General features: G+C 41.2%; 1 long non-coding RNA gene across 1 annotated transcript; it reads right to left on the reverse strand.

The window, feature by feature from the left end:
* Positions 1–2,399: 2,399 nt before the first annotated feature.
* On the reverse strand, positions 2,400–2,808 carry LOC115195235 (uncharacterized). Its single transcript, XR_003878624.1, has 2 exons — positions 2,572–2,808; positions 2,400–2,481 (listed from the first exon to the last, which is right to left on the reverse strand). It is a non-coding gene; the product is annotated as an uncharacterized LOC115195235 (long non-coding RNA).
* Positions 2,809–21,720: the final 18,912 nt, after the last annotated feature.

Raw genomic sequence — 21,720 nt, forward strand, 5'->3', positions numbered from 1 at the left:
GTACGTCAATGGGACTCAGGATCTCGTTACATTATCTCTGTGCATTCAAATTGCCATCGATAAAATGCAATTATGTTCATTGTCTGTAGCTTATGCCTGCCTATACCATAGCCCCACCGCCACCATGGGGCACTTTGTTCACAACGTTGACATCAGCAAACCGCTTGCCCTCACGACGCCATAGATGTGGTCTGCGGTTGTGAGGCCGGTTTGACGTACTGTCAAATTCTTTAAAACAAAGTTGGAGGTGGATTATGGTAGAGAAATGAACATTCAGTTCTCTGGCAATAGCTCAGTTGCATGCTCCCTCGACACTTGAGACATCTGTGGCATTGTGTTGTGTGACAAAACTGCAAATTTTAGAGTGCCTTTTATTGTCTCCAGCACAAGATGCACCTGTGTAATGTTCACGCTGTTTAATCAGCATCTTGATATGCCACACCTGTCAGGTGGATGGATTATCTTGGCAAAGGAGAAATGCTTACTAAAAGGGATGCAAACAAATTTGTGCACACAATTTGAGAGAAAAAAGCTTTTTGAGTGTATGGATTTTTTTTCCAGCTCATGAAACATGCTACCAACAATTTACATGTTGCGTTTATATTTTTGTTCAGTGTACATTAAAGCCTAGAGTCACTCTGAGATGGCTGCACTATACATTACCAATACAGAATGATATCAAGACTCAATCTTAGACTTTACAAGAGCATAATATAAGGCATCACTGCTGTATTTCTAGTGCCAGTGTGTGTAGAGTGTGGCTACATTAACTTGAGCAGGAAAACTCTTGGGTTAGTAAGGCATCGACCGAAAGCTTGACTGCTTAACAATTCCAGTCATTCTATGTCAGATACTATGTACCAGAGGTGGGACCAAGTCATTGTTTTACAAGTAACAAGAAGTCTCAAGTCTTAGCACTCAAGTCCCAAGTCAAGTCTCAAGTCCTAAACTTTGAGTTTCGAGTCCTAAACAAGTCATAATGTGCTCGTCACCAAATGTAATACCATTTCATATTTTAAACAAGAGTAATAGTTAGTATATTACATTTACGCAAATCATGAATGCTTTTAAAAATATCTATATATTTATTACTTTCCAAATAAACGATATATTTCCATGGAAATACATGGGTAGCCAAGAGAAAGACCCCCCCCCAATAGTGATCGACTATCGAGGATCGGGCGATCGGAATCGGGCGATGTAGGCTTGTACACAATCGCCCAACCTTAACACACACACACACACACACACACACACACACACACACACACACACACACACCCTCTCTCTGTGTGGTTACAGTAGGCTAACGTATGTCAGTGGTTTAAGGAACAGCAGTAACATCAGGCAGGGTTTAGGCTACCAACTGCCTGGCCAGTTGTAGCTCATTCTTGGGTGCAATGATCACGTTCCTGCACTGACTGACTGTGTGGAGGCTCATTGATTTAACGTTACATTAGTCTACATGCTACAATAGTACAAAGTTATTACAGTTTTTCCCAATTGCTAAAACACAATTTTGGAACTAGGCTGTTTTTTTCAAAATACTTAACACAATTCACAAAACCACACACCCAAACTGCAAAATACCTCATATATCCTGCAAAATGAAGCACTGCAACCAAAACTACATATAGCATTATCAAAATCAAACGTTTGCACGAAATGGCACACACTTCATTCATATTACCAGATTTTTGTCTAACCAACTACACACTGTTGGGCATAATGAAAGCACTCTCATCTTTAGTATGCTTTGCCATAATACTAAAATAGTTCAAATTGTAGAAAATTCTTCAGATGCACAGGGTCTGGGTCTGGCCACAACGCCTCGTCCATATCTGGCCACAACGCCTCGTCCATATCACAGGCAATATCTTCCCTTGCCAGACATCGAGGGAAGAAGCGCCTTGAGTGCCTTATCCATCCCTGAATCGCACCCACATCAATCTCATCACATGCCTCTTCCACAGCCTGCACAAGAGGCATGTGCACAAAGGGCTGCCGGTCGTATACCTTCCACCACCATGCTGAAAATAAGTCTTCTATGGGGTTCAAAAATGGTGAGTATGGTGGGAGTTATTGCACGAGAAATCGTGGGTGGTCAGCAAACCAGTTTTGGACTGGGGCTGCACGATGAAAGCTCACGTTGTCCCATACTACAACGTACCAGGTTCTTTGATGGTCTGCATCATTCATACGCTCTGGTGGTATGAGAATGTTGTGGAGTCTGTCCAGAAATGTGAGAATATGGGCTGTGTTGTATGGTCCAAGGTTGGCATGACGGTGGAGGACACCATGCGTATTGAAGATGGCAGCGCACATTGTGATGTTCCCACCACGTTGGCCAGGAACATCTATAATGGCTCTGTGGCCAATGACGTTTCTCCCCCTTCTTCTGGTCTTTGCTAGGTTGAACCCAGCCTCATCTATAAAGATGAACTCATGTGGGATTGCATGAGCATCCATTTCCAGTACTCCCTGAAAACAAAGAGCAAAAGCAGTCGATATGGTGTTATCCAGTAAACTGGGAAACAATGTTGCGTGTAGTACAGTCAATATTGTACTTACATCCACATATGCTCGTCTGACCTCTTTGTTTCTTTGAGAGTTTCTCTCAAACGGCACCTTATAAAGTTGTTTCATTCTGATTTGGTTTCGCTCGAGATTGCGAGCCAATGTGGAGAGACTGACTCGTTGAATGTTGTTGAATATGGTGTTGTCTTGGATGATGTGGCTTTGAATTTCTCGTAATCTGATTTCATTATTTTCCAAAACCAAGTTTACAATGGCAGCTTCCTGTAACCCTGGTGAACATTTGGCCCCTTCCTCCACCATGGTTGCGTCTCTCAGTCCTTTAGAAAAACAAAACAACTAAAATATAGGGTTTGGACAATGCAGCCTAAAGATATTTCCCCCACAGTAGAGTAAATTCTACAGGAAATTTGTGCAGTTAGTGGTTGACATCAGCTATTCATGACGGTAAACAGGTGTCACCCAATTGATACACTATGACATGGGGTGTACTACATAGTGTGAAATAAATGTTGGTTACATACCTGTACTCCAGTCTAAATGTCCGGATGACACAGGCGACAGTAAAACGGCTCAAGTTGGGCTGCACTCTGTCCAGCCTCTCGCATTGTCAGCCCATGGTTGATGACATGATCAACTAAGGTTGCTCTGATTTCCTTTGAAGTTGTTGTCTTCTTTGGCCATGAACTCCTCTACCAGCTCTACCCCTACCTCTCACTCTTCCTCCCCCTCTCATTCTCCCCCTCCCTCTTCCTCTTCCTCTTCCTCTCTCTGCAACGGCTTCCATTGTTGTTGTAAAACAAAAGGTGCTCACCTGTGGTCTTTTCATAGTGCTTACTTCCTGATTGAAGTGGTAACAATTAACCATTGAGGTGTTTGGCCAGGTGGCACATGTATTGGCCAATTAGCTCATGTAGTGTCATTTTGAATGGCAGTGTTTTGAAATGGCAAACATATGACTTTATGTCAGATTGTTGTGTCTTATGCAGAGAACCGTGTGCAGTGCATTTAAAAAGTGTCATTTTGAATTGCAAAATGTGTGTAAAGCAGAAAAGACTTGAGAAGAGGTTTTGCTCTCTGTGTGTCAGTTTACATAATTGTGCTGTGCATGTCATTTTAGTGTGTTAGCAATTGGAAAAAAACTGTAATTATATAGCAGCCGGCTATATTAGCCACGACTTACCGTTCTTTGTGCAGCTTCAAATGTCAAACAAAGTTGGAAATTGTTGCGCCTCCGTCTGTAATTTTCTTCCCGCATGTTTTGCAAGCTGCAATCCGTTTTTTGTTGATACAGTGTTGTCTTTATATCCAAAAATAATAATTTTGCGTATCATCTTTCCAAGGGCTCCATCTGAATTCACTCGCCGACGTTCCTCTGCACTGCCACGTGCAACTTTTTCTCAGCTGGCACAATTTGATTGGCTGCTGTCTGATTCAAACTGTAATCCGTTAAATGAAGAGTTGATGCGCTGCACACTTTTTTAATAGCATCATTTTTAATATTTGGGCTTGGGGAGGGTATCAAGTCAGGTCGAGTCAAAAGGCTCAAGTCTAAGTCAAGTCACGAGTCATTGGTGTTAAAGTCAAAGTTGAGTTGCAAGTCATCATATTTGCGACTCGAGTCTGACTCGAGTCCAAGTCATGTGACTCGAGTCCACACCTCTGCTATGTACTGTATGATTGTATCAGAAAATTAAACATGTGTAATATATAAATATTTAAAATATAAAATATATATAAATGTCTTGCCCCAACAGCTGTATATTGCAAAAGAAACATCTCGCTGATGGATGGTTCTTTGATGTTTTATTTGTGTTTCCTGCTACAGCAGACCTACTGGGGTTTACAGTACATCAAATCAAAATCAAATGAAATTATATTTGTCACATGCGCCGAATACAACAGGTGTAGACCTTACAGTGAAATGCTTACTGCTATGTATGGATCTACTGTGGTTTACAGTATTTATGGACCTACGGAGGTTTACAGTATGCATGGACCTACTGTGGTTTACAGTATGTATGGACCTACTATGGTTTACAGTATGCATGGACCTACTGTGGTTTACAGTACACATGGACCTACTGTGGTTTACAGTACACATGGACCTACTGTGGTTTACAGTATGTATGGAACTACTGTGGTTTACAGTATATATGGACCTACTGTGGTTTACAGTATGTATGGACCTACTGTGGTTTACAGACGCATGGAGCTACTGTGGTTTACAGTATGTATGGATCTACTGTGGATTACAGTATTTATGGATCTACTGTGGTTTACAGTATGCATGGACCTACTGTGGTTTACAGTACACATGGACCTACTGTGGTTTACAGTACACATGGACCTACTGTGGTTTACAGTATGTATGGACCTACTGTGGTTTACAGACACATGGAGCTACTGTGGTTTACAGTATGTATGGACCTACTGTGGAATACAGTATTTATGGACCTACTGTGGTTTACAGTATGCATGGACCTACTGTGGTTTACAGTACACATGGACCTACTGTGGATTACAGTATGCATGGACCTATTTTGGTTTACAGTATGTATGGGCCTACTGTGGTTTACAGTATGTATGGGCCTACTGTGGTTTACAGTATGTATGGGCCTACTGTGGTTTACAGTATGTATGGACCTACTGTGGTTTACAGTATGTATGGGCCTACTGTGGTTTACAGTATGTATGGGTCTACTGCGGTTTACAGTACGCATAGACCTACTGTGGTTTACAGTATTTATGGACCTCCTGTTGTTTACAGTATGTATGGGCCTACTGTGGTTTACAGTATGTATGGGCCTACTGTGGTTTACAGTACACATAGACCTACTGTGGTTTACAGTATGTATGGATCTACTGTGGTTTACAGTATGTATGGACCTACTGTGGTTTACAGTATGTATGGACCTACTGTGGTTTACAGTATGTATGGACCTACTGTGGTTTACAGTATGTATGGGCCTACTGTGGTTTACAGTACACATAGACCTACTGTGGTTTACAGTATGTATGGATCTACTGTGGTTTACAGTATGTATGGACCTACTGTGGTTTACAGTATGTATGGACCTACTGTGGTTTACAGTATGTATGGACCTACTGTGGTTTACAGTATGTATGGACCTACTGTGGTTTACAGTATGTATGGACCTACTGTGGTTTACAGTATGTATGGACCTACTGTGGTCCATACATACAGTATGCATGAAAGGTAGTTCCACTGGTAGTTATTTTGGGTATCTTCTTTCATCATAGTCAAACCTGGGAATGTTACTGTTCAGTGCAAATGTATTTTGTCACAGATTATTGATCACCTGTTTACCTGATCACAAGTAGCTAACAATACTACAGTATATTGAGTAAATATATTTCAAAGTGTATAAAGCAGACAAGTAATTACACCTTAATGAGTACAATGCGCTACATGGTTTCATCATAAACTGTGTCACAGCTGATAAAACTAATGGAAGTTGCTAAGCAATTTATCCTGCTATCACAGAGGTGTTTAATATTGTGTTATTAATTACAGTCAATTAATTATTGCATAAATTATTAATGACAATTTAATCCCCACAATCATAATATTAACACATATTAATTAACACATTGATTTCTTTTTTATTAATTTCAATTGTAGAAAATCCTTAATTCATGGAGGAATCCATAGATAATTCCTTATGGCAACGTGTGACCCGTGGAAGGGAAGGGTCTGAATGTGAGTGAGGGGGCTCTTCAAATACTTTTCAAGTGACACCTTGTTAATGAGGGCTTTGGAAAATAGTTAACCGATTTAACAATGCTCCATGAAGGTTCTAACAATGATTTTAGTACTATTAGGCTTTTTTGGAAATGGTACTTTGTATTTTACTTTTTCAATCATCAAGCAGCAGCTTGAACTTAACATGAAAAGTAAAAATTGTTTCATTCAAATTATTGTTGTTGCATAATTATGCTATTTATGCCATGCATTGAGGTAGCATAGAATTTGCCAATGAAAACAGCTCAATCGCTCCAATCAATCCAGGTGAAAGGGACCAGTCTGAGGTGGATTATGACGCTGGCTTTCCCCCTCCATTTTAGATCCCTTCGGGTGATGTGCAGCACTGTACAATATTGCTGCTAAGCTGCTTACTGTTAGAGACCTGTGGGGCAGGCCTGAAAAGCACAAGAAGATTTGACACTATCTACAGCGGCATCAAACATGTATTAATGACATAATCACAGGGTTCTTTGACGATTGGATTGGCCTCAAATGAAAGCACTTTTTAAAGCCTTGTTGTTTTTTTTATCAAACAAAAGCTGAAAGTGTTAGTGCTGACCAGTTTTATTTATTACTAGGGTCTTTCATTTAAAGTTCTGCCTCTGCTACCTTTGAGGAAAATGTGTATACTTTCTACATGCTGTGTCTCTACACACTTGCCTTATTTCTAATAATTTACAGATGTATTTGGCTTCACAATACATTGTACCAACAACACAATCCCTATATCATTTGGCTAAATGAGCTTTCATGCCGTGAGTTCAATTACTTAAAAACTTTGTATGAGTCATCATGTTAAAATAAACTGTATCCTTATCCTTGAAATTGTACTTCCTTGTTGTTATATGTTGCCAACAGTTTGACATCAGAGTGACTAGGGATGGGTGGATTTCATTAAAGCCAATTCTCCTCTCCTTTTCCCTAGTGGCTTTTCCCCTCCTTGCTTTAAACCTTGTGATGTTGTCATAATGGGTTCAAAGTAAAATCAAAAGAAAGGACAGAGTGCACTTGCATAAATTTGCTTCTTCAGAGCATAGCCACAAACAAATAGACTTATACAGACCCTTGACCAAATGCTCTCCATCTTTCAAATGAATACACATGCTATCACTCTTATCCTTTCTGTCCCAAAATGGCCCTTACAATAAAATACCCAAAGATTACTTTTTGGGTCAGGACCTTCCAAATAAAGGAAGCATCTTGTTATAGAAAAGCCTTAGGGATGGATATCAATGCAAATTGACTTGCCCTCTTTTCTTCGAAAGCAATATGAACACACACATTGAAGGAAAACTTTAGAAATATCAAGCATTACAAACAGAATTTAAAAAATGATGCCCAAAGCCATGTTTCCAACTTAAGTTTGAGAAATTACTTAAATGTAAAATTCGATCCCTTGTCTTAAGGTACTTGGCAACGTTTAGAGCGTACTAGGCTTCGGACCAGAGAGTTGATGATACTAAACTCTCTATCATCCAAAATCTATCATCCATTGGAATGCACTTCCAGGATGAGGGGCGATAAGTTAGCAATCAGTGTTGGGGAAGCTACTCTGAAGATATAGTTTACCAAGCTACCAATTACTTCACACTGGAAGAAGTTAAGCAACACTAAAGGTACGCTTAAGAAAATTATAGTTTACTGAACGAAAGTTGCTTTGAAACAGTAGTTCATTACATCAAAACTACTTTGTGAATTTATTTTATATCTAAATCTGAAATGTCAAAGAATAAAATTAGCAAAAACAGATCAACCTGTACAATGTGTCATTTATCATATTAAACACAAACAAATATGATTCAAGCGAGAATTAGGCAGGTCTAATAAAGAAAAATAAATAATTATTGCCTACTTAACCCCCCCCCAATTTTTTTTTGTTGTAAATTAGTAGTGTCAGAAGGAGAGTGTGCATGAAGTCAGGCGCAGGAGAGCAGAATGAGTGAGCAACGTACTTTACTCAAAATAAAGGCACAAGGCAACAATACACTTGACCAACAATAAACGGTAATTAATTACGCAGGGGTGAAAACAGCACCCGTCGAAAACCAGCCATAACGTACCGAATGAACATAGAAACATTCACGGACAAAAACGTGGGGGAAACAGAGGGTTAAATACATGAACATGTAATTGGGGATTGAAACCAGGTGTGTAGAAAACAAAGACAAAACAAATGGAAATGAAAGGTGGATCGGTGATGGCTAGAAGACCGGTGACGTCGACCGCCGAATGCCACCCGAACAAGGAGAGGGATTGACTTCGGCGGAAGTCGTGACAAGTAGTGTGTAGTTCCAGTAGTTAGCTACACTGCTACATGGTAACACGGTAGTGTGCAGTTCCAGTAGTTAGCTACACCGCTACATGGTAAAACAGTAGTGTGTAGTTCCAGTAGTTATATCCTGAGGCTGCATTTATTGTAGCTGGGGATTTTAACAAAGCAAATTTGAGAACAAGGCTACCTAAAATCTATCAGCATATTGACTGTAGCACTTTCGCTGGGAAAACACTGGATCACTGCCACTCTAACTTCCATGATGCATACAAGGCCCTCCCCCGCCCTCCTTTTGGGCAAATCTGACCACGACTCCATTTTGCTCCTCCCTTCCATAGGCAGAAACTCAAACAGGATCAAATCAAATCAAATTATATTGGTCAGATATTATTGAGAGTGTAGCGAAATGTCTCAGTGATCCACTAGTGATCCATTTATTAAAGTGGCCAATGATTTCAAGTCTGTATGTAGGCAGCAGCCTCTCTGTGTTAGTGACGGCTCTTTAACAGTCTGATGGCCTTGAGATAGAAGCTGTTTTTCAGTCTCTCGGTCCCAGCTTTGATGCACCTGTACTGACCTCACCTTCTGGATGGTAGCGGGGTGAACAGGCAGTGGCTTGAGTGGTTGTTGTCCTTGATGATATTTTGGTCTTCCCGTGACATTGGGTGCTGTAGGAGTCCTGAAGGGCAGGTAGTTAACCCCTGGGTAGTACCCATGCTAAGGACTATTCAATGCTGGTGAGTGAGTTTATAAGGAAGTGCATAGGAGATGTTGTACCTACTGTGACTATTAAAACCTACCCTAACCAGAAACCGTGGATAGATGGCGGCATTCGCGCAAAACTGAAAGCGCGAAACACAGCATTTAACCATGGAAAGGTGACAAGGGAATATGGCCGAATACAAACAATGTAATTATTCCCTCCACAAGGCAATCAAACAAGAGAAATGTCAGTATAGAAACAAAAGGGATTCGCAATTCAACATCTCAGACACGAGACGTACAGTTGAAGTCGGAAGTTTACATACACATAGGTTGGAGTCATTAAAACTCGTTTTTCAACCACTTCACAAATGTATTATTAATAACAAACTATTGTTTTGTCAAGTCGGTTAGGACATCTACTTTGCGCATGACACAAGTAATTTTTCCAACAATTGTTTACAGACAGATTATTTCGCTTATAATTCACTGTATCACAATAACAGTGGGTCAGAAGTTTACATACACTAAGTTGACTGTGCCTTTAAACAGCTTGGAAAAATCAAGAAAATGATGTCATGGCTTTAGAAGCTTCTGATAGGCTAATTGACATCATTTGAGTCAACTGGAGGTGTACCTGTGGATGTATTTCAAGGCCTACCTTCAAACTCAGTGCCTTTTTGCTTGACATCATGGGAAAATCAAAAGAAATCAGCCAAGACCTCAAAAAGAAATTTGTAGACCTCCACAAGTCTGGTTCATCCTTGGGAGCAATTTCCAAACACCTGAAGGTACCACGTTCATCTGTACAAACAATAGTACATAAGTATAAACACCATGGGACCACGCAGCCTTCATACCGCTCAGGAAGGAGACGCGTTCTGTCTCCTAGACATGAACGTACTTTGGTGCGAAAAGTACAAATCAATCCCAGAACAACAGCAAACGACCTTGTGAAGATGCTGGAGGTACAAATGCGTACAAAAGTATCTATATCCACAATAAAACGAGTCCTATATCAACATAACCTGAAAGGCCACTTAGCGAGGAAGAAGCCACTGCTCCAAAACTGCCATAAAAAAGCCAGACTACAGTTTGCAACTGCACATGGCGACAAAGACCATACTTTTTGTAGAAATGTCCTCTGGTCTGATGAAACAAAAATAGAAATGTTTGGCCTTTAAATGTTTGGCCATTTGTGGGCAGAACTGAAAAAGCATGTGCGAGCAAGGAGGCCTACAAACCTGACTCCGTTACACCAGCTCTGTCAGGAGGAATGGGCCAAAATTCACTCAACTTATTGTGGGAAGCTTGTGGAAGTCTACCCGAAACGTTTGACCCAAGTGAAACAATTTAAAGGCAATGCTACCAAATACTAATTGAGTGTATGTAAACTTCTGACCCACCGGGAATGTGATGAAAGAAATAAAAGCTGAAATAAATCATTCTCTCTACTATTATTCTGACATTTCACATTCTTAAAATAAAGTGGTGATCCTAACTGACCTAAGACAGGACATTTTTACTAGAATTAAATGTTAGTTATTGTGAAAAACTGAGTTCAAATGTATTTGGCTAAGGTGTAAACTTCCGACTTCAACTGTATGTGGCAGGATCTACAGACAATCACGTGCTACAAAAGGAAAACCAGCCATGTCACGGACACCGACGTCTGGCTTCCAGACAAACTAAACACCTTCTTTGCCCACTTTGAGTATAATACAGTGCCACCGACACGGCCCACTACCAAGGACTGTGGGCTCTCCTTCTCCGTGGCCGACGTGAGTAAGACATGTTAACCCTCGCAAGGCTGCCGGCCCAGACGGCATCCCTAGCTGCATCCTCAGAACATGCGCAGACCAGATGGCTGGTGTGTTTACTATATTCAATCTCTCCTTATCCCAGTCTGCTGTCCACACATGCTTCAAGATAGCCACCATTGTTCCTGTACCCAAGAAGGCAAAGGTAACTGAACTAAATGCGTGTCGCCCCATAGCACTCACTTCTGTCATCATGAAGTGTTTAAAGAGACTAGTCAAGGATCATATCACCTCCACCTTACCTGTCACCCTAGATCCACTTTAATTTGCTTGCCGCCCCAATAGGTCCACAGACGATGCAATCGCCATCATACTGCACACTGCCCTCACCCATCTGGACAAGAGGAATACCTATGTAAGAATTCTGTTCATTGACTATAGGTCAGCATTCAACACCATAGTACCCTCCAAGCTCATCATTAAGTTTGAGGCCCTGGGTCTCAACCCCGCCCTGTGCAATTGGGTCCTGGACTTCCTGACATGCCGCCTCCAGGTGGTGAAGGTAGGAAACAACATCTCCACTTTGCTGATCCTCAACACTGGGGCTCCACAGGGGTGAATGCTCAGTCCCCTCCTGTACTCCCTGTTCACTCATGAGTGCGTGGCCATGCACTCCTCCAACTCAATCATCAAGTTTGCAGACAACAGAACAGTAGTAGGCTTGATTACCAACAACAACAAGACAGTCTACAGGGAGGAGGTGAGGGCACTCGGAGTGTGGTGTCAGGAAAACAACCTCTCACTCAACATCAACAAAACTAAAGAGATGATCGTGGACTTCAGGAAACAGCAGAGGGAGCACCCCCCTATCCACATCGACGAGACAGCAGTGGAGAAGGTGGAAAGTTTTAAGTTCCTCGGCGTACACATCACGGACAAACTGAAATGGTCCACCCACACAGACAGTGTGGTGAAGAAGAAAAACAGAGCCTCTTCAACCTCAGGAGGCTGAAGAAATTTGGCTTGTCACATAAAACCCTCACAAACCTTTACAGATGCACAATTGAGAGCATCCTGTTGGGCTGTATCACCGCCTCGTACAGCAACAGCACCGCCCACAACCTCAATTCTCTCCAGAGGGTGGTGTGGTCTGCACAACGCATCACCGGGAGCTAACTACCTGCCCTCCAGGACATCTACAGCATCCAATGTCACTGGAAGGCCAAAAAGATCATCAAGGACAACAACCACCCAAGCCACTGCCTGTTCACTCTGCTACCATCCATAAGGTGAGGTCAGTACAGGTGCATCAAAGCTGGGACCGAGAGACTGAAAAACAGCTTCTATCTCAAGGCCATCAGACTGTTAAAGAGCCGTCACTAACACAGAGAGGCTGCTGCCTACATACAGACTTGAAATCATTGGCCACTTTAATAAATGGAACACGAGTCACTTTAATAATGCCACTATAAGAATGTTTACATATCTTGCATTACTCATCTCATATGTACAGTGGCAAGAAAAAGTATGTGAACCCTTTGGAAATACCTGTATTCCTGCATAAAATAGTCATACAATTTGATTTGATCTTCATCTAGGTCACAACAATAGACAAACAAAGTCTGCTTAAACTAATAAAACACAAACAATTATACATTTTGGTGTCTTTATTGAACACACTGTGTAAACATTCACAGTGCAAGGTTGGGAAAAGTATGTGAACCCTTGGATTTAACTGGTTGACCCTTCTTTGGCAGCAATAACCTCAACCAAATGTTTTCTGTAGTTGAGGATCAGACCTGCACAACGGTCAGGAGGAATTTTGGACCATTCCTCTTTACAAAACTGTTTCAGTACAGTAATATTCTGTCACGATTCCCACCGACAGTGGTGCCCCCTCCTGCTCGGGTGGCGCTCGGCGGTCGTCGTCACCGGCCTATTAGCTGCCACTGATTCCCTTTTTGGTTTTCCCTTTTTTTGGTTTTGGGCACCTGTGTTCAGTTTAGTTAATTAGCGGGGCTATTTAATTAAGCTGGCCCGCTTCCGTGTTGTGCGGGATTGTTTCTTGTCAGACGGCTTATGTTCGTGTTGGCGTTGTTTTACACCGTATGTGTTTTCTCCCCTGTGTTTGGGAACATTTGTTTTTTTGTGAGCGTATATTAAATACACCACTACCCTGTGTTCGCTGCTTCCTGCGCCTCATTCCTCCACCACGACTATCAAGCCGTAACATATTCTTGGGATGCCTGGTGTGAACTGCTCTCTTGAGGTCATGCTCCACATCTCAATCGGATTGAGTTCAGGACTCTGACTGGGCCACTCCAGAAGGTGTATTTTCTTCTGTTGAAGCCATTCTGTTGTTGATTTGTTTTGGGTCGTTGTCCTGTTGCATCACCCAACTTCTGTCGAGCTTCAATTGGTGGACAGCCTAACATTATTCTGCAAAATGTCTTGATAAACTTGGGAATTCATTTTTCCGTCGATAATAGCAAGCTGTCCAGGCCCTGAGACAGCAAAGCAGCCCCAAACCTTACCATGATGCTCCCTCCACCATACTTTACAGTTGGGATGAGGTTTTGATGTTGGTGTGCTGTGCCTTTTTTTCTCCACACATAGTGTTGTGTGTTCCTTCCAAACAACTCAACTGTAGTTTCATCTGTCCACAGAATATTTTGCCAGTAGCGCTGTCTAACATCCGGGTGCACTTTCGCAAACTTCAGACGTGCAGCAATGTTTTTTTTTGGACAGCAGTGGCTTCTTCCGTGGTGTCCTCCCATGAACACCATTCTTGTTTAGTATTTTACGTGTCGTAGACTCATCAACAGAGATGTTAGCATTATGTCAGTCTTTAACTGACACTCTATAATTATTCTTAACCTCATTGAGCATTCTGCGCTGTGCTCTTGCAGTGATCTTTGCAGGACGGCCACTCCTAGGGAGAGTAGCAACAGTGCTGAACTTTCTCCATTTAAAGACAATTTGTCTTACCGTGGACCAATGAACATCAATGCTTTTAGAGATACTTTTGTAACCCTTTCCAACTTTATGCAAGTCCACAAACCTTAATCTTAGGTCTTCTGAGATCTCTTTTGTTCGAGGCATGGTTCACATCAGGCAATGCTTCTTGTGAAAAGCAAACTCAAATTGTGTGTGTTTTTTATAGGGCAAGGCAGCTCTAACCAACATCTGTACGTGACCAATAAAATTTGATTTTGATTTGCTTTAGCTACACCGCTACATGGTTAAACAGTAGTGTGTAGTTCTAGTAGTTAGCTACACCACTACATGGTAAATTAGTAGTGTGTATTTAGAGTAGTTAGTTACACTGCTACATGGTAAAACAGTAGTGTGTAGATCCAGTAGTTAGCTACACCGCTACATGGTAAATTAGTAGTGTGTAGTTCCAGTAGTTAGCTACACCGCTACATGGTAAAACAGTAGTGTGTAGATCCAGTAGTTAGCTACACCGCTACATGGTAAAACAGTAGTGTGTGGTTCCAGTAGTTAGCTACACCGCTACATGGTAAATTAGTAGTGTGTAGTTCCAGTAAGCTACACCGCTACATGGTAAAACAGTAGTGTGTAGATCCAGTAGTTAGCTACACCGCTACCTGGTGAAACAGTAGTGTGTGGTTCCAGTAGTTTGCTACACCGCTACATGGTAAAACAGTAGTGTGTAGTTCCAGTAGTTAGCTACACCGCTACATGGTAAAACAGTAATGTGTCGTTCCAGTAGTTAGCAACACCACTACACATGGTATAGTTCACGACTCTCCAACACTGTTAACGCTATGGCTAAATTAGCACCTAACGACTACCAACCGTCCATGCTTTTGGTAAAGTTTGTAGCATGTTAGCCTTCGAAGCCAAATTCGCTGCAGTATGTATCTACATCGAGTATGTGCAGTTCTCTATTTGCTATGATTATATGGCTGGAAAATCCTTGAAAAGTGGTTGGTCATGCTGGGAGCAGAGTCACAGCCAGGTGTTACCTCTTCACACATGTTTAGTGACAAGCCTCCTGGTGTCACCTGCTGTTGCCACACTCACCCCGGTCCCCCCCCCCCCCCCCCCCCCGTTTTCTCCCTCTCCCCCCTATCTCTCTCACTCTCTCTGAATTATGTGTTGGACAAGAAGCTGTTAGTAAGAGGAGATCTCATAGTGTGTCAGACTCTTAAAGTGGCAATCTGCAGTTGCGACATCCATTTTTGGACTTATTAATTAATGATATATACCCATTGATCCTTGAAGAATAACTTATACATGCCTCATGAGCTTAGTGCAACTGTCACACCCCTAAAATATAAGCTTGTTTTATTCCAATGTTGGTAAACATTCTAAATGTAAACAAACACTGTATAGCCTCAAAACAGGGTTAAAACTATAATGCTGATATCATGGATGGGGAGTCTTTGCATCCATAGTTCTGTTTATGAATTTAAGAGTGGTTACATTTCTCTAGCCCCATCCCTCTTTATTTTTTTACCAAAACAGAGGCGAGGTGGACACTTTGTTATTGTTTCAACTATGGATCGGCCTTTTAAGTCTCAAATAAAATGTTCTATTGATGGTTTCCAATTACAGTGTAACTCCCGGAGTTTAGGGCCACTTCAATTGTTTCCTTTGATTGTTCTTGACCTGAAAGGTCAAGTCTAATGCTTCAGCTATTCTTTGACAGATCCTGGAATCCTCAGGGTGGAAAATACGATGTGACACACATTAAAGAGAGATGTAGTTGGCAGCTGGGATAGCAACACATTAAAGAGAGATGTAGCTAGCAGCTGGGATAGCAACACAGTTCAAGGAGATTTTCAGAATCTCTGCCGCATCAGAGGCTTTCATTCTGCATGTAAAGTCTGTCTTAAATAAAGTGTGAATAATCACAAGCCCTCTCAGATGTAATGCGTTTATAAAATGTTTATATTATTATATAGCTGATGGTACGAGTTGATGGAAGATAGATCATGAGTTAATTCAATATACTTTGATCCACCACAGCATTGCAGGTACAGATAAGTATTTCAATAGGAATTTTGAAATATTCAGCCATATTCTTCCTTTTCAAATATCCACTTTAGAACAAGATGGTTCATTTTAAGCTTGATTTCATGTATCATACCTCTATTCACAGATTGCTTTCGTCACAAACAAAAAGCTTCCAAATAGAACAATTGACGTATGATCCATAAAGGTGCATTGGAAAAAGATTCACCCCAGATAAAAACAAAAGACGAAGAGGAGGGCAGGAAACAACATCTATTCTTACCAGCGAGGGGCTCAGGGTAATAGCTTGTTGTCAGTTCCTAATGCCATCCTTCCTCCCGCTTCCAGCTGTGGAGTTTGTCCCCATATCCTGTTCCACATCAATGGAGGGTTGTGTAATTAGACAAAAGTTATCCAAACTATTATTACTGCGGCCTCTTCTGTGGGTGGGGGGTAATTACGAGGCCTTAGCGGTACACTGGAGAGCAACAATCAAAGACATGCAAATGAGCCGGAGCGAATGCATTAGCTAGTTTCCTACATCATGACTGGTTGGTTGGATCGCATCAGCTGACGTCGACTCAATGGGTAAGAGTGTTGCCATGACACCCGAAATGTTGTTTTATTTTTTGTATCTGTCTTGTGGTGACTCTAAATCTGATTAAATCATTTTCTAATGAGACAAAGCATAAATAACAGTAATGCTCACGAGAAAACGCTTGTCAAATTGGCTTGTCATCTCAGATCAGATTCACATAGCTATATTTGACACTAGCAACATTCTCATAATCCAATAACTTCCTTCCATATTGCGCTCCTCCAACATACTGTACACCCATTGTGTTAATATTCGTTGTATTGGTTCAGTCGGATCAGTCCACAGACTCTACTCTCTATCACTCTAGAGCAGTGCTGTTAGAATGCTCCCCTGGTGCTAAATCAACATCAGTCTGGGGTCATCAAACTGTAAAGGATGGCCATTGATTTATTCACTAAGCCTGTGAAATACGGGGCCTTTAATTAAAGTTCCCAACCGGTCCAGAGCAGATACATGGAGGGACAGAGTGGGATGAGGGATGGGATAGAGGAAGAAGAGAGAGAGCAAGGAAAGAGAGAGGAAGGAGTGAGAGAGATACTACTTTTATTATTAATGCCTTATTGCTGTTGGTCCCACCATTTTTTGTTATATGTATACCTTGACAATATAAGTCATTTAACTTGCCATGTTAATAAAGTCTACTGAATTTAATTGAAATTGAGCGAGAGAGAGAGAGAGATGACTAGCTAGTTAGGGAAAACAAGGAATAGAGGCAGGGTTGGCTAATATTGCGTTAGCAGGATTATAAATGGTTCAACATCCATTATTGAATTTTAGAGAGGGATCTTTTCATTAGTCTGCACAGGAATTATGATTAATACTGTACTGTCTAAACAAATGGTTGAGGGATTGTCCTTCAGAGGAGGATGTGGAGAATAAGACAATTACCCACCACTTAATGCAGGCCAATATAGAGTTGACAGTATTTATACTGGTTGCTTCAATAATCAGTTGTGTAAAGCACTTAAGTAAAAATACTTTAAAGTACTACTTCAGTACATTTTTTTTGTGGTATCTGTACTTTACTTTACAATTTATATTTTTACTTTTACTTTACTACATTCCTAAAGAAAATAAATGTACTTTTTACTCCATATATTTTCCCTGATACCCAGAAGTACATTTCAAATGCATAGAAGAACAGGAAAATGGTCCAATTCACACACTTATCAAGGGAACATCACTGGTCATCCCTACTGCCTCTGATCTGGCGGACTCACTGAACTCACTGAGTGTTGGAGTGTGCCCCTGGCTATCCATGCATTTAAAAAACAAGAAAATGGTGCCGTCTGGTTTGCTTAATATAAGAAACGTGAAATGATTTATACGTTTACTTTTGATACTTAAGTATATTTAAAACGAAATACTTTTAGACTTTTACTCAAGTAGTATTTCACTGGGTGATTACAATTGGGTTCTATTTCCACCACTTTCAAAAATTACACACTATCACACCAATGTGAAATTGATACCTATCTCAGTAGAAATACTACCTATTTTGTTTGAAATAGATGCATAGACGGGGCTCAAAGAAAACTAGTTGTGAAAGACTGACAATACAATTAGCTGAATATAATAAAACCAAAGATGATGTGAGGCAACAAGTTTGGGAGTGCGTACAGAGAGAGATCACAGATGCTGAGGTAATTGGTGAGCATTGATGGCGGTGGTTAACACTGGCACGGAGATAATGACTGTAATCTATACAGACTGGTGTGTGCCTGGACACAACCCTCATTGGTCGAGCAAGCCTATGCTAAATCACTGTCATTCAAAGATGAAACAGAAAAAAACCTGATGTTATCTCACGATACTCTCAAAATCATACGTAATAGACCTTGAAAATGGTCAACTGCTGTCTGACGCAGTGTTCAGGTTTAGTTAGTGAGGTAGCCCTTGATTTAGGTAATGCTAGGCCTCCTACTTAGTGTATCAAGCAAATACTTGGTTTTATTTTAGTCCCTGACCGCAGAACAGCTCATTGTGACAGTGTTGCAGGACAGAACATTCACTTTACCACCAGAAGAACATGAGTGGGTGGCTTTCTTACAATGACAAAACTCGTAATGTCCACTGTCAAAATGGGTATAATGTTACTGTTGCATTTGACTCGTCACATAACCCGCCTTGGGCACACAGGATTGATTTCAGCAAGGAAGGAAGGTAGTGTGTAGGCAGGGCTGGATTCACCTCCACCAAGGGAAGTTAGCTAGAGCATTGAAATAGAAAGCGAAACACATTTATTCATTTCTCAAGGATGTTTTGGAAGAGCTCACTTGCGTCTGTTTCGTGAGGGATATTAATACATTAGGTGCATGTGGTCCATGGTAACAGACTAGACATGTGATAGAGTGTGATTTCTGTGAGAATGGTCTCACTGCTGTTTATGATCTTCTTTACGGCTTACTGTATGTACTCAGTGGAGGCTGCTGAGGGGAGGGCAGCTCATTATAATGTCTGGAACGGAGCACATGGAATGGCATCAAACACCTGGAAACCGTGTGTTTGATGTATTTGATACCATTCCACTGATACCACTCCAGCCATTGCCATGAGCCTGTGCTCCCCAAATAAGCTGGCACCAACCTCCTGTGATGTACATCTTCCTCATTTAACTGGGATTTGTCTTCTGTAGACAGGTACAGGTAACTGCCAAAATAAAGGAAACACCAACATAAAGTGTCTTAATAGGGTGTCGGGCCATCATGAGCCAGAACAGCTTGAATGCACCTTGGCATAGATCCTACAAATCTATTGGAGGGATGCGACACCATTCTTCCAATGAGAAATTCCATCATTTGGTGTTTTGTTGATTTACATTTGAGTCATTTAGCAGACACACTTATCCAGAGCGACTAACAATATTGAGTGCATACATTAGATACAGGTGTGCAAACGTTGAAGGTGGAGGAAAACGCTGTCTCAGGTGCCACTCCAGAATGTTACATAAGTGTTTCATTGGGTTGAGATCTGGTGACTGAGATGGCCATGGTATACATTACTTTCATGGTCATCAAACCATTCAGTGACCACTCATGCCCTGTGGATGGGGGCATTGCCATCCAATGGGGGCAAAGCCATGGTAGCCAAAACAATGGGCTGCGTAGTATTTTTCTACATGACCCTAAGCATGATGGGATGTTAAGGGCTTAATTAACTCAGGAACCACACCTGTGTGGAACACAGTAGGTTGGTGGCAACTTAATTGGGGAGGACTGGCTCGTGGTAATGGCTGGATTGGAACGGGTGGAATTGTAGCAAAAACATCAAACATGCGGTTTCCATGTGTTTTATGCCATTCCATTCACTCTGTTCCACCCATTATTATGAGCCGTCCTCCCCTCAGCAGCCTCCACAGGTGTGGAAGCACCTGCTTTCAATATACTTTGCATCCCTCATTTATTCAAGTGTGTCCTTTATTTTGGTAGCTACCTGTACGTTTAGTGTCATCCACCTACACTACACTCACAAAGGAGCATTGTGGATAATGTTGACTCCCCTGACCTTGTGGAAACCTTCTGGCCTGCTTCAGGAATCTAACCAGCTGTGACTCATAATCATTAAACTATACCAGCAGAAGCTTTCAGCGCGTTAAAGAACAAGATCTGTGCGCAAGTACCTCATGTTGGTCAAATGTCAACACAGAATTACTTGAATAGCCTACACACCCCCTCACATCGTTTTTCCAGTGCCTTCAGAAAGTATCCATACCCCTTGACTTATTCCACATTTTGTTGTGTTACAGCATGAATTCAAAATGGATTTCTCACCCATCTACAAACAATACCCCATAATTTCAAAGAGAAAACATGTTTTAATAAATGTTTGCAAATTTATTGAGAATGAAAAACAGAAATATAGTATTCAAACCCCTGAGTGAATGTATGTTAAAATCAACTTTGACAGACTACAGCTGTGAGTTTTTCTGGGTAAGTCTCTAAGAGCTTTGCACACCTGGATTGTACAATATTTGCCCATTATTCTTTAAAAATTCTTCAAGCTTTGTCAAATTGGTCATTGCTCATTGCTAGACAAGACTTTTCATGTCACGCTCGTCGTAAAGATGGGACCAAGGTGCAGCGGGAATGTGAATACTCATCTTCTTTATTAAGATGAAAAACCAAAACAAACACTTAAACAAAACAACGACGAGAAAACAGTCCTGTGAGACATACAGCTACACATGGAACTACCCACAAAAACCCATGAAAAAACACCCCTACTAAATAGGACCTTCAATTAGAGGCAACGAGAAACAGCTGCCTCCAATTGAAGGTCAAACCAATAAACTAAGCATAGAAATAGATCAACTAGACACAGACATAGAAATAGACTAACATAGAACATTGCCCAACAAACCCCGAAACACATTAAACAAACACCCCCTGCCACGTCCTGATCAAACTACAATAACAAATAACCTCTTTACTGGTCAGGACGTGAAATTTCAAGTCTTGCCATAGATTTTCAAGCAGATTTAAGTCAAAACTATAACTCGGCCACTCAGGAACATTTAATGTCTTCTTGGTAAGAAACTCCAGTGTAGATTTAGCCTTGTGTTTTAGGTTATTGTCTTGCTGAAAGGTGAATTCATCTCCCAGTGTCTGATGGAAGGCAGACTGAACCAGGTTTTTATCTGAGATTTTGCTTATGCTTAGCTCCATTCCGTTTCTTTTGATCTTGAAAAACTCCCCAGTCCTTAATGATTGCAAGCATACCCATAACATGATGCAGCCACCACTGTGCTTGAAAATAAGGAGCTGACTGTTGTATTGTATTTGCCCCAAACATACCACTAAAAGTGAATTGCTTTGCCACATTTTTTGCAGTATTACTTTAGTGCATTGTTGCAAACAGAATGTATGTTTTGGAATATTTGTTATTCTTTACAGGCTTTCTTCTTTTCACTCTGTCAATTAGGTTAGTATTGTGGAGTAACTACAATAATGTTTTCTCCTATCGCAACCATTACATTCTGTAACTGTTTTAAAGTCACCATTGGTCTCATTGCGAAATCCCTGAGCGGTTTCCTCACTCTCTGACAACTGAGTCAGGAAGGACGCCTGCATCTTTGTAATGACTGGGTGTATTGATACACCAT

Source organism: Salmo trutta, chromosome 6 (assembly GCF_901001165.1).
Source record: "Salmo trutta chromosome 6, fSalTru1.1, whole genome shotgun sequence".
NCBI classification, from domain to species: Eukaryota; Metazoa; Chordata; class Actinopteri; order Salmoniformes; family Salmonidae; genus Salmo; species Salmo trutta.